This window comes from Erythrolamprus reginae, chromosome 1, assembly GCF_031021105.1.
Source record: "Erythrolamprus reginae isolate rEryReg1 chromosome 1, rEryReg1.hap1, whole genome shotgun sequence".
In the NCBI taxonomy this organism is placed as follows: domain Eukaryota; kingdom Metazoa; phylum Chordata; class Lepidosauria; order Squamata; family Dipsadidae; genus Erythrolamprus; species Erythrolamprus reginae.
In genome coordinates, this window is record NC_091950.1 from 267,351,025 (window position 1) to 267,364,542 (window position 13,518).

The following is a 13,518-nucleotide window of genomic DNA, read 5'->3' on the forward strand; positions in this document are numbered from 1 at the left end:
AATGTACCTTCCAAACTATGAGAAACAATAGTTCTATTCCTGCTGATCAGACTGCACCAAAGGACCATGCTCAATTCTGGGTACTGCGTCTTTAAGAAAGACATTGACAGATGGAAGCTCATTCAGATAAAACTGCCTAGGGTAGCAAGAAGGTTAGGAAGTTATGTTTATAAAAAGCCATTGAAAGAGTTGGAGAGGAGACAGACTCAAGGGAGGTTTTCTTAAGCCATGGATGCAAGGAGAAATTCTTAGGGTATGCCCCTCTAATGCAAAGTTAGGTTGGCCTAAGACTCTTAGGTGATAGCAGCTCTTCAAGCTAGTCCAGACAAGAGCAGTGTGATGGCCTAGTGGTAAAGATGCTTGCCTCCCACTCATAAGATTTAGAGTTCGGTCCCAGGTAGTGGCATTTGCTTCTCTCTCCTAGGATACAAAGAAAAAAAATACTTGCTATGAACTCTGTGTGGCATTAAGAAGGGCATCCAGTAAACACTCAGCTCCATCCAGTCACCCTGACTCTGCCCCAAATTAAGGGATTCCAGGATTATAAAGAGGAGTTTTAAGCTAGTCCATATAACACTCTCTACATGGGGCTACCTTTGAAAAGTGTTCGGAAACTTCAGATCGTGCAGAATGCGGCCATGAGAGCCATCGTGGGGCTTCCTAGATTCACCCATGTTTCTACAACACTCCGTGGCCTGCACTGGCTGCCGATCAATTTCCGGCCACAATTCAAAGTGTTGGTTATGACCTTTACAGCCCTACATGGCACTGGACCAGAGTATCTCCGGAACCGCCTGCTACCACACGAATCCCAGCGGCCGATAAGGTCCCACAGAGTTGGCCTTCTCCGGGTCCCGTTGACAAAACAATGTCCCCCCCGGAGATCAGAACTGCTCCCACCCTCCTTGTCAAGATCCATGTATATCGCCAGGCATGGGGGAACTGAGACACCTCCCTAGGCTTTTATATTTTATGATTGGTATGTATGTGTTGTTTGGTTTTAAATGAGGGGGTTTATATGTGTTTCTTTTTAATATTAGATTTGTTCTTTGACATTGTTTTTACTATTGTTGTGAGCTGCCCTGAGTCTTTGGAGGGGGCGGCATACAAATCTAATAAATAATAATAATAATAATAATAATAATAATAATAATAATAATAATAATAATAATAATATAAGAAGTACAAAACATGAATGCTAGCACTTCCTTTATTGTAATTTATTTATTTAGCATATGACCATACACTACATTTAGTGTATAGCAGGAGTGACCCACTGAAGAGGCATTTTTAGCAAGATGACTCCGATGCTTGTCTGTGCTGGTCCATGTGCATCGCCATATATTTTTTTCCCTAATTTTCAGTGATTTTTTGGCTCTCTGAGCATACACAGAAGTAAAATCATCACTCTGAGCATGTGCAGAAGTGAAATCGCACAAGGGCACGCGTTCCATACTTGTAGGAAAAGGTAAAAGGAACCCATACCTGGTGTATAGCCAGTAGCGGGTTGCTATCGCTCCAGTAGCGAAAATGGAGCTGTGCACACAGCTCCGCATCCCTGGCATGCACACACATGTGTCTGAGTAAGATCTTGCTTCTGCGATTGCGCAGGAAACAAAATCTCACAAAGCAACATGCGCGTGTGAGATTTTGGTGAGATTTCTGCATGCACAAAAGCAAACCAAATTGCTGAAATCTCACGGGCACACCCATTGTATGCGGCCCCGAGTCTTCGGAGAGGGGCGGCATACAAATCTAATAAATTATTATTATTATTATTATTATTATTATTATTATTATTATTATTATTTAAATATTTATTATTATTATTGTTATTGTTGTTGTTGTTGTTGTTGTTGTTGTTATTATTATTATTATTATTATTATTATTATTATTATTATTATTATTATCCCCTCATGAAATTTCGCTTCTTGTGCATGCACGGAAGCAAACTCTCGTTTGGATGCACACACGACGCAGTGGAGACACAGAGTTCGCGGGAAGTGCACCAGTAGCAGTGGTAAGTAGCAAACCCTGCCTGTGTATAGCCATACACTAGAAAAGGTTACAGTAATAAGACTTGCAAGGCTGAAAACACTCCTCCCTCTCTTACTTTTATTTTCCAGAAAACTTCTGAAAGACTTCCCATGCCTTCTCTCCTTCGGTGGACTGAGATACTTTGCATGAGGGTTGTTTAGGCTGCAGCTTTTCCTACAGCCTTCTAAAGTCATTCTCATAGTCCATTACACAGACAGTTTTGCGTTTACTTTGAGGAACAGCCTCCAAAATTTACCCCATTCACCTGAGCTTCCAGAAGCATTAAAAAACCAAACTGTTCTGCAGGTCTTATGGTACTTGAAATGTTGTTATGGAGACATTGATTATTTTTTCTGTTTAATTTCAAAATTATTTATAGCGTTTTGTTTTTTTCCTTTACTGTGGATGTTTTATTGAATTGTCACCATGCATACTTGTAAAACTGCTAAAGTCCTGCTTATTGCAGGGGGCATAACTCAAATCAATGAATTAATTGTGTTTATTTATTTATTGGATGTTTACCTCTTACAAAGATTCCCGAGGTTTATAAAACATTCAACAAAATACAATAAAACATCCATGGTGTAAATTAATCAAAGATATATTTTTTAAAAAAGTCTAACCAAGTCATCAATAGTAAAAGGCCAGTAATAACCAATGCAGTTCAAAATGTTTTCTGAGACAGTTTAATTTTAATACTTTATAGAAAGCCAATTTGGAACTGTCCTTGGAAGTCAGTATTTGTATTTGTATTTATTAGATTTGTATGCCTCCCCTCTCTGTAGACTCGTGGGGCTCAGTGTGGGGCTCAGATCATCCAATGCATAGCATGCTCATGACACTTGCCAACTGCTGGATCATTGCATTCTGCACATGTTGAAGCTTCTTGATGATCTTCAAAGGCAGCTCCAATTGTATGGGTCGCCACCATCTTTTTTTCTTCATTGTTTTTCCATTTTTTGCTTCATGTGCATGTGCAAAAGCAAAATATCACGAGGGGGTGCATGTGCACCCTCCCCTCACAAGAGTTTAGAGTGTTTTTGCTTCCTGAACATGCGCAGAAGCAAAATCACGCTGGCATGCATGCGTGCACATGCAAGGAAACTGAAGCTGCACACGCAGCACACCGCTAGTGGCGGTAATAGCAATCATCCCCTGGTTGTACAAGATGGCATTATTCTATTGAAAACGCAGAACATACCTCTGTGAGGAAAAATGATAGGAAGATGAGATGATAATGAGATTTGGAAAGGTTAAATATGAACGCTTTTTGGTACTTCCTTGGAAGCTAATGTTTTGGAGATATTGATCCTGAGGTCCATTTTGACTTCTTACCTTGACCTGAGCAAAAGGTTGGACTGGATGACCTCCAAAATAACAACACAATTCTAGAAACACCATTTACACTGAAATGTGGGTATGAATACAAATCTGCCCAGATTCAAATCCTGATAAGGGTACGGCTAGTTGATGAGAGCAAGATAGCTTGAAATAGATGTATTCTAATCTCCCTTCCTTTACATTATCTATCTATCTATCTATCTATCTATCTATCTATCTATCTATCTATCTATCTATCTATCTACCTATCTATCATATATATATATATATGTCACATGTTTTTGCTGAATTTGAAAATTAAGGGAGACTAGGATAGATCTATTTCGGCCTTATTTTGGCCTCATCAGCTAGCCATACCCTCACTGGGACTTGAACTTGCAACCTTTGCCTTGTAAGACAGAGAATTAACCTCTAGGCTACAGTATCCAATCCTTTTAGCTCTGTACCAGGGAAGGTATATATATATATAATCTATTCATCTATTCATCTATTCATACCTACCTACCTACCTACCTACATATCTATCTATCTATCCATCCATCCACCCATCCACCCATCATCCATCATCCATCATCCATCATCCATCATCCATCATCCATCATCTATCTATCTATCTATCTATCTATCTATCTATCTTTCTTTCTTTCTTTCTTTCTTTCTTTCTATCTATCTATCTATCTATCATCTATCTATCTATCTATCTATCTATCTATCTATCTATCTATCTATCTATCTATCTATTAAAGCAATCAGCCTTTAATGGCCACTAATGCTGGAACCAACTGCACAGTCTTGCCAGAACTGTCATAAATGAAGGCAGCAAGGCTTTTAACATCAAAAAGGAGATTCCTCAATGTGTTATGTGCCCTGAGTGGCTAATGGTAATGCGTGTTTCTTAGGATGTACACAGTAAATTTCAGGACGTCATCCAAGGTTGATTGGAGATGAGCAAAGAAAAGTCTAGGCATTCAGGGGTCTTTATTAACATTCAGCTTATGTAAATGAACATTAAAAGGGTACTCAGTACTATTCCTTGGCAAGGAGGGAGCCAACCATCTGGACTGATGTGATTAACCATGTGCCTTCTCATAAACCCTAACTAGGAAGATGCTTGTGTTGTTGGGAATATATACTGTACATGCATGAGAAATCAGAAGATGTTTCTCAAGTATGTTATTTATAGTGGAAGTTGGGCTGTGCAACATCAATTCATTTGGGTAATGAGGTGTACCAGTTTCCATGTTTGGTCCAGTCAAGACACAGCATGCATATGTCCTGTCATGGGAGAGTGTTTATTAATTACATTTAATTGTCATCATTTTTCCTAATGATGGTGAAGGCTCACACCCATTCATTTTGTAGCTGAGGTAGTGATTAGGGGGAGAAAAGATCACGGTTCAGTAAGCAGATGGAACTAAGGCTTCCTGACCTACCGCCGGCAGACAAACTGGCACTCATCAAAACTGGCCAGCCGTCACCAATGAAAGGAGCCAGCTCGTTCTGCTGCAGTGACTGGAGAAGGGAAAGATTGCCCAATCTGGCCACTCACTGCAAGTAGCAAGGGGATAGAAGTAACACACAGACTTGCAGCATAAATTCATCGAGCAGCAGCCCTTGGCACAAATGGTTCCACAATGAAAGGCTGCATGTATTTTATACTTGATAGGATGCAGGAAACGCTATGTGGGTTTGTAAGGTAAGCTCTGGGTTACAGTTCCCAGCTTGCTCTGAATAATGTGAGCATCCTTGGAGTAAAACTGAGCTATGGTTGTACCTGCAATGTACTGGTCAAATGTTCCAAGGTTGACTGGTTCCAGGGACTGTTGCACGAGGCATAGGTACAATCTAGGATGGTAACATGGTCTGTTTTTTCCATTTTATTAAAGAAACCACTAGGTAGCACTACCTAACATCCAATCTGAAGAACATGTTTGCATTGGAAAAATCACTACCATAATCTCTCCTTCAAATGCCCAGGTTATTAAATTATGGGATAAAATGCCCAGATTATTAATAAGAACTTCGGTGGTGCAGTGGTTAGAGTGCAGTATAGCAAGTTACTTCTATTGATCACCGGCTGCCAGCAGTTTAGCAGATTGAATCTCAGTAGGCTCAAGGTTGATTCAACCTTCCATCCTTCCAAGGTCGGTAAAATGAGGACCCAGATTGTTGGGGGCAATATGCTTACTCTCTGTAAACTGCTTAAAGAGGGCTGTAAACGGCTTAGAGAGGGCTGTAAAGTGGTATATAAATCTAAATGCTATTGCTATTGCTAAATTATGGGAAGTTAACATGGCAACTACCCCATATAAATGGAAGCTGAGCAGTATTTGGTCCCCCAATAGAAGTGCACAGTTATGCAACTCCACCAAAGGAACCAACAATTATGCTGGCATATTGTGAAGACTGATTTCATAATTGTGTCTTGCTTGATTATTAAAGCAAAACCTAGCTTTCTCTTACTTTGATGTTTATAAATCTCTATTGTTTCTCTGATAATTTTGGGGAAGTATCTGTTACCTCATGCCAGGTTCTCCAGGTCTATTTTGGTTCTTGTGTGGGATACTTAATTAATGTTGACTTGTCCTTTAAATCTAATGTTCTTACAGTATAGGAGAGTGAAATCACTAAGTATATCTAGAAATATTTTTTGACAGAATTCTGATTGGGAGGTTATGAAAAGTGACGACAGAGCAAAATCTGGAAGTACACTGTGGTTTAATAAAAGCTGAGGAGTTTGTAAAACAGATTTTTGCTCTTCACGTAAACAATCAAAGTTCAGTAATGCTGGGATGTGAGGTGAAAGGTTTATTTTAATGCTTATTTTATGTTATTTAGAGAAATTGTATAACAAATATAATTGAATCGACTTAAATAGATTATGGATACACTTCAACTACAGAACATTTTACATGAATGTGAGGTTGCTGAATGCTTGGTTATTTGTTGTATTTATGGATAAATAAATGCTTATGATGATGTTAAATGTATGATTGTTGGGGTCAGAAATGTCTATGAAAGCAGAACAGACTGTGGTGTTGGTTGAGAATGCTAATGATTTACAGTGAATGTTAGACACACCGTATTATGCAGAGAAGCATGAATCTGGAAATTAATGTACAGTAAATCAAAGTAGGTATGTTTGACATGAAAATGAAGTGAACAACCATGCATTTGCTGGCAGAAAAAAAAGGCAAATATATGACTAGACGAATTTGTGTACCTTGGCAAGGGGTTCATAAAATGGAGAAACTGATGGGAAATGTTTCAGTTGTGAAAATAACAATAGATAGGTAGATACATTGATCAAATATTTCCTTGTGGGTTTTTTTACATTAGTAAGACCTCCAAACTCTTCAATTATTCCAGGCAACATTTATTTATTATTTATTTATTATTTAGATTTGTATGCCGCCCCTCTCCGAAGACTCGGGGCGGCTCACAACAAGATAGAACAAATCATAAATAATCCAAATAACTTTAAAATATTTAAAGATTTAAAAGAACCCCATATACTAACAGACATACACACAAGCATACCATGTATAAATTGAACATGCCCGGGGGAGGTGTTTCAATTCCTCCATGCCTGACGGCAAAGGTGGGTTTTAAGGAGTTTACGGAAGGCAGGAAGAGTAGGGGCAGTTCTAATCTCTGGGGGGAGTTGGTTCCAGAGAGCCGGTGCCGCCACAGAGAAGGCTCTTCCCCTGGGGCCCACCAACCGACATTGTTTAGTTGATGGGACCCGGAGAAGGCCCACTCTGTGGGACCTAATCGGTCACTGGGATTCGTGCGGCAGGAGGCGGTCTTGGAGATATTCTGGTCCAGTGCCATGAAGGGCTTTAAAGGTCATAACCAACACTTTGAATTGTGACCGGAAATTGATCGGCAGCCAATGCAGACTGCGGAGTGATGGTGAAACATGGGCATACCTAGGTAAGCCCATGACTGCTCTCGCAGCTGCATTCTGCACAATCTGAAGTTTCCGAACACTTTTCAAAGGTAGCCCCATGTAGAGAGCATTACAGTAGTCGAACCTCGAGGTGATGAGGGTATGAGTGACTGTGAGCAATGAGTCCCGGTCCAGATAGGACCGCAACTGGTGCACCAGGCGAACCTGGGCAAACGCCCCCCTCGCCACAGCTGAAAGATGGTTCTCTAATGTGAGCTGTGGATCAAGGAGGACGCCCAAGTTGCAGACCCACTCTGAGGGGGTCAATAATCCCCCCCCAGGGTAATGGACGGACAGATGGGATTGTCCTTGGGAGGCAAAACCCACAGCCACTCCGTCTTATCCGGGTTGAGTTTGAGTCTGTTGACACCCATCCAGGCCCCAACAGCCTCCAGGCACCGGCACATCACTTCCACTGCTTCGTTGACTGGACATGGGATGGAGATGTAAAGCTGGGTATCATCAGCATATTGATGATACCTCACCCCATGTCCTTGGATGATCTCACCCAGCGGTTTCATGTAGATATTAAATAGCAGGGGGGAGAGGACCGACCCCTGAGGCACCCCACAAGGGAGAGACCTCGGAGCCGACCTCTGACCCCCCACTAACACCGACTGCGACCGGCCAGAGAGGTAGGAGGAGAACCACTGGAGAACAGTGCCTCCCACCCCCAACCCCTCCAGCCGGTGCAGAAGGATACCATGGTCGATGGTATCGAAAGCCACTGAGAGGTCAAGGAGCACCAGGACAGAGGATAAACCCCTGTCCCGGGCCCGCCAGAGATCATCCATCAACGCGACCAAAGCAGTTTCCGTGCTGTAACCGGGCCTGAAACCCGACTGCTGGGGACCTAGATAATCGGCTTCTTCCAAGGACCGTTGGAGCTGGAGTGCCACCACCTTCTCAACAACCTTCCCCATAAAGGGAAGGTTGGAGACTGGACGATAGTTACTAAGTACGGCTGGGTCCAGGGAAGGCTTCTTGAGGAGGGGGCACACGAGCGCTTCTTTATAGAGTGTTGGAAAAACTCCCCTCCCCAAGGAAGCATTGGTAATCTCCTGGACCCAGCTCCATGTCACCTCCCTGCTGGCCGAGACCAACCAGGAGGGACACGGATCCAGTAAACAGGTGGCAGAACTCACAGCTCCAATGGCCTTGTCCACTTCATCAGGTGTCACCAGATCAAACTCTTCCCAGACAGGTGGACAAGTACGTGCCCCAGTCACCTCGACTGACTCGTTGTCAGTCGACTCTGTTTTCCAATTGGAGTCGAGATCAGCCCGGATCTGAGCGACTTTATCAGCGAAAAACGTGTTAAAATCCTCGGCACTGCTCTGCAAGGGCTCCCCAACTCCCCCCTAGTTAAGAAGGGAGTGGGTCACCCTAAACAGAGCGGCAGGCGGGATTCCGCTGATGCAATCAAGGCGGCATGGTACGCGCATCTTGCCACCTTGAGCGCCACTTTGTAAGTCTTAATAAAAGCTCTTACAAGTGTTCGATCAGATTCAGACCTACTCTTCCTCCATCGCTTCTCTAGACGTCTCTTTTGAGAGACAGAATTAAAAGCCAGAAATACAGAACATGAAAGAGAACAGAAGGGGAAAATGGCTACCCCAAAAGAAGAAACACCCATTGAAAACCTAGAAGCTTATCACAAAGCCCCTGGAAAGAACCAGATCTTCAAGACACGCTTAAAAGATGGCAAGATTACCACTTTTCAAATCTCCGGAAATGCAGGTGAGGACAAAGCTATTCCATGGAAAATGTGCCATGACAGACTATGCTTATATCTTAGATCCCATCAGATGACCTTGTTTAATGGATGGGATCCTGAGCATGCTGACCTTGTCAAATCTTATGTGAAACAGCAAGACAGAGTTGGTCTTTTAAATAACTATGCCCTATTCCATATGGGTTTTGTAGATAACAATTAGCATCCTGAACTGCACCTAGAAACCTACAGGGACACTATAAGTCCAGGGTCGGATTCCCATTACCGGTGCTAACTGTGCACACAGCTTCAGGTCCCTTGCAATCATACACACATCCCAGCGTGCAAAATCTTGCGAGAGGATGTGCCATGCACAATATTTCGGTGATTTTTTTTTTTGCTTCTGTGCATGCAAAAAAACTGTTGAAATCTCTCTTTCATATGCATCCCGCACAAGATCTTGCTTCCTGTGCAATGCACAGAAGCAAAACCATGATGGGGCGCATGCACGCGCATGCAAGAAATCTGAAGCTGCACACACAGTGCAGCAATCACTACCGGTGCACTGTCCAGTAGCAACCCACTACTGTATAAGTCAGGTAACAGCCCTTCATGGCATTGGACCAGAATATCTCAGGGATCGCCTTCTGCCACACAAATCCCAGCGACCAGTTAGGTCCCACAGAGTTGGCCTTCTCCGGGTCCCGTCGACTAAGCAATGTTGTTTGACAGGACCAGGGGAAGAGCCTTCTCTGTGGTGGCCCCGGCCCTCTGGAAGCAGCTCCCCCCAGAGATCAGAATTGCCCCCATCCTCCTCGCCTTTCTTAAGCTCCTTAAAACCAACCTCTGTCGTCAGGCATGGGGGAATTGAACTATTCCTTCCCCCTAGGCCTATACAATTTATGCATGGTATGTTTGTGTGTATGTTCGGTTTTTAATAAGGGTCTTTTAATTATGTTAAATATTAGATTTGTTATATGTTGTTTCATTATTGTTATTAGCCTCCCCGAGTCTACGGAGTGGGGAGGCATACAAATCTAATAAATAAACAAACAAACAAACAGACCGACAGACAGACAGATAAACAAACAAACAAACAAACAAATAAACAAACAAAGTCCCAGGACTCCTTGTGTTGCTACATTCTGGAGTAGGTGAAGTTTCTGCATAGTCCCATGTAAGCGCTCTGCAGTACTCCACATATAAGACATGCAGGAACATGAGAAGGACCTTCTGGCACAGGAAAGGACACAACTGGCACATGAGATGAGTCTGGGCAAAGATCTCCCTTGACACAGTTGCTATATGTCCTTTAATACCATTCATCTCCGTTTAAGATCTAAGGATGGAGAATCTCCAGTCCTGGCTAGCCCACATACCAACCCCATTTGGCCTTTTTAGGTTGAGATGTTTGTTCCTCTCTATCTAGATCCCAATGGTCTGGGACAAGTCCTTCAAAGGATCCCTTCCTCAACTAGAGGTCGAGATACATAGCTCAGTGATAGTGAACCTTTTTTTGCTCAGGTGCCAAAAGGGTGTTCACATCCATGATATCCCACACCCATAATGCACTGCCTTCCCCGCACGCATGCATGCACATACCCCTGCACTCCCCACTCAGCACATGTGTGCAGGGCTCATTGAAGCCTCCAGAGTCCGTGGTTGGGGGAAAATGAATTTCAACTGAGTTTTGGCCTTCTGGAGGGTGGGGAGAGGTCATTTTCATCTTTCCCAGATTTCAGGAAAGCTTGCAGAGCCTGTGGATTACTGGCAGGTTCCACTCACCTGCATACCAGTGCACTGCATGCACATCCTGCTCATTCGGGCAAGCGCATATGGGCACCCGTGCATGCATCCCCTCACACGATTTTGCTTCTGTGCATGCGCAAGAAGCAAAAATGTGCCAAAATCTCTTGAAAGGATACTCATGCATGTGCTATTTCAGCACATGCATGAACATTGCCAAAATCTCACACCCACAAGTGTCCCCCCCATGAGATTTTGATTCTGTGCATGCGCAAGAAGCACAAAAAAGCTCAATTCTTTTTTTTTAAAGACATGGTGCCACTCAGCGGACTGGCGAAGACAGTACTGGAAGAGTCCCGTGCAAATTGCACAATTTGGCAGCTGCTATCGGAGCGGAGCTCCAGGGCATACCGGTAGCAACCCATCATTTCTGCGGATGGTGAAAAATGGACCCAAAGGCCCAACCGGAAATTCAGAAATGAACTTTCAGTTGGGCAGTTGGACTGTTTCTCACCATCCACAGGCTTTTGAGGCTTTCTTGAAGCCTGGGGAAAGTAAAAATGACCTCCCCCCACCCTTCTGAAGGCCAAAATCAGCAAACACATACATGCTGGAACTGACATAGGACAACACCTCACTTGCCCTCATATATGGTTCTGCGTGCCACTTGTGGCTCGCGTGCCATAGTTTCACCATCACTCAGCGAATAGCTGAATGTCATCAACACACTAATATGACTTGATCTACTTCTGATGATGACCTAGGCAAGGCAAGGCCAAGCCACTGCCGAAATGGTTCTCATGCCTTATAAACCCTTCCCTGATAATGTGGACCACACCCAACCCCCAGGTGCTCCTCATTCAACGCTGATAATATCTACGCAGTTGAGTTCTCCTTTGAGCTATGCGTCTCTGCCGCATACTAATGATAGCTTGTGCTTCGTCATCCAGGGAATCCAGGGAATCCAGAGAATCAAAGCTACTTGCTTGAAATAGCCCTTCCCCAGGGCTCCCAGGCCTTGCTTCATCTTCACTTTCTTGACTGCTGGCTCCACTGTCCGGCTGTACAGAACTCTCCCCTCCGCTCTCAGACTCCCCCGGGCATGGAGCCAGCAGAGACACAGCTGGTCTTTGATCTGGCTCAGGCTGAACCACAACAATTAGGCATATGTTAAAGAATACTATGTATTAACCACTGGGTTTATAATGTGTTTGAGTGGCAATAACAACAACACACATATTTGGAATTGTAAGACAAGTCAGTGTACAGATGTTTTATTGTTTATTTAGTCTAACCATTTCTATTTCATTCTGAGAAGTACGAGGTTCCTGCCTTGGGTGGGGTGGCGATAGTGTCAGAAGACTATATGGACATTTTGTATAGAATTATCCTCTTCAAATTAAAAGCTCTGAGATGATCCACCACTGCACAACAGTATACAGAGGTTCATCCCTTGAGGAAACTGTAAAAGTGGTATTATAATATCACCTAATAGTAACATGCCTGTCAGTAGCTTTTGGAAACCACATCCATTTTAAATAAATAAATAGATTAAATGCCCTGGAGAGACTAACGGTTCACAGGGGAAAGAAACAGGAGAACAAGTTGGGAAATCTATCATATCCCATATAAGTGAGCCAGATGTCATGCCATCAGTACAGATGTTTGTGCTACCTGATATGCATATCTAGTTCGCATAGGATTAATTTGTGATACTACAGCTTTCTATATCACTTAGACTTCCCCTGGCTTGCAGATTCATAAGCACATTTTCCCAGACAACTGTCTAACACCCCATGCATTTTTTTTCATGCTTTTAATGGAACTCATTGACTTTCACTTCATCTCGCCGTATCTTTCACTCCCAGGCCCCTCTTTCTCTACTTTTTGATTCACCAACCACTTTTTGATAGTTAATTCCTGGAGTTCTTTCATATTGCAACATGTTTACTTCCCAGTCCTTCCAAAGCATGAAACTGACTTCATGACCACTGTCCTAAAAATGTAGGGAATATACTGAGATTAATATAGGCAAATTCGTCCTTCATCCAGTTGACAGGATAAAAAATAAATAATATTCAGTACCTATGCTGAACTTCCCAAGATCTCTGAGATAAAACATTTTTATTTCTATGCAAAAAAGGTAGACATTATAACTGTTACTACCTACATGAATTTGCTGCAATGACAACCAATAGGTGGAGAAGGAAGGAAGGAAGGGAGGGAGGGAGGGAGGGAGGAAGGGAGGAAAGAAGGAAGGAAGGAAGGAAGAAAGGAAGGAAGGAAGGAAAGAAGGAAGGAAGGAAGGAAGGAAGGAAGGAAGGAAGGAAGGAATCCACCATAACAACCTATATATGTTTCTGAAGGTTTAATGGGCTTTTAAAGATCTTTTTTATCTTTTTTATTTTTTTAACCTAAATTTATTTTTAAATTATTATGTAATTGTGTCTCTCTTGCACAGCTTCCACATTTGCAAATGTAACAACAATATTTGGTATATCTGAATTGCATTCCAAGCCACAGAGCTATTGCTTTTCAATTTCCACAGATATCCCAATTGTACTTGGTCTACTGAATGTGCTTCAACAACAGTTTCATGTTTTTCATGTATATCTTTCATGTTTGCAGCACAGCCAACAGATCCTGAAGAGTGCACATTGCCATTGTGTAAAAACAGAATATTTCTATTAAACAGTACATGATAAATTAAATTACAGGTTAGTCTCA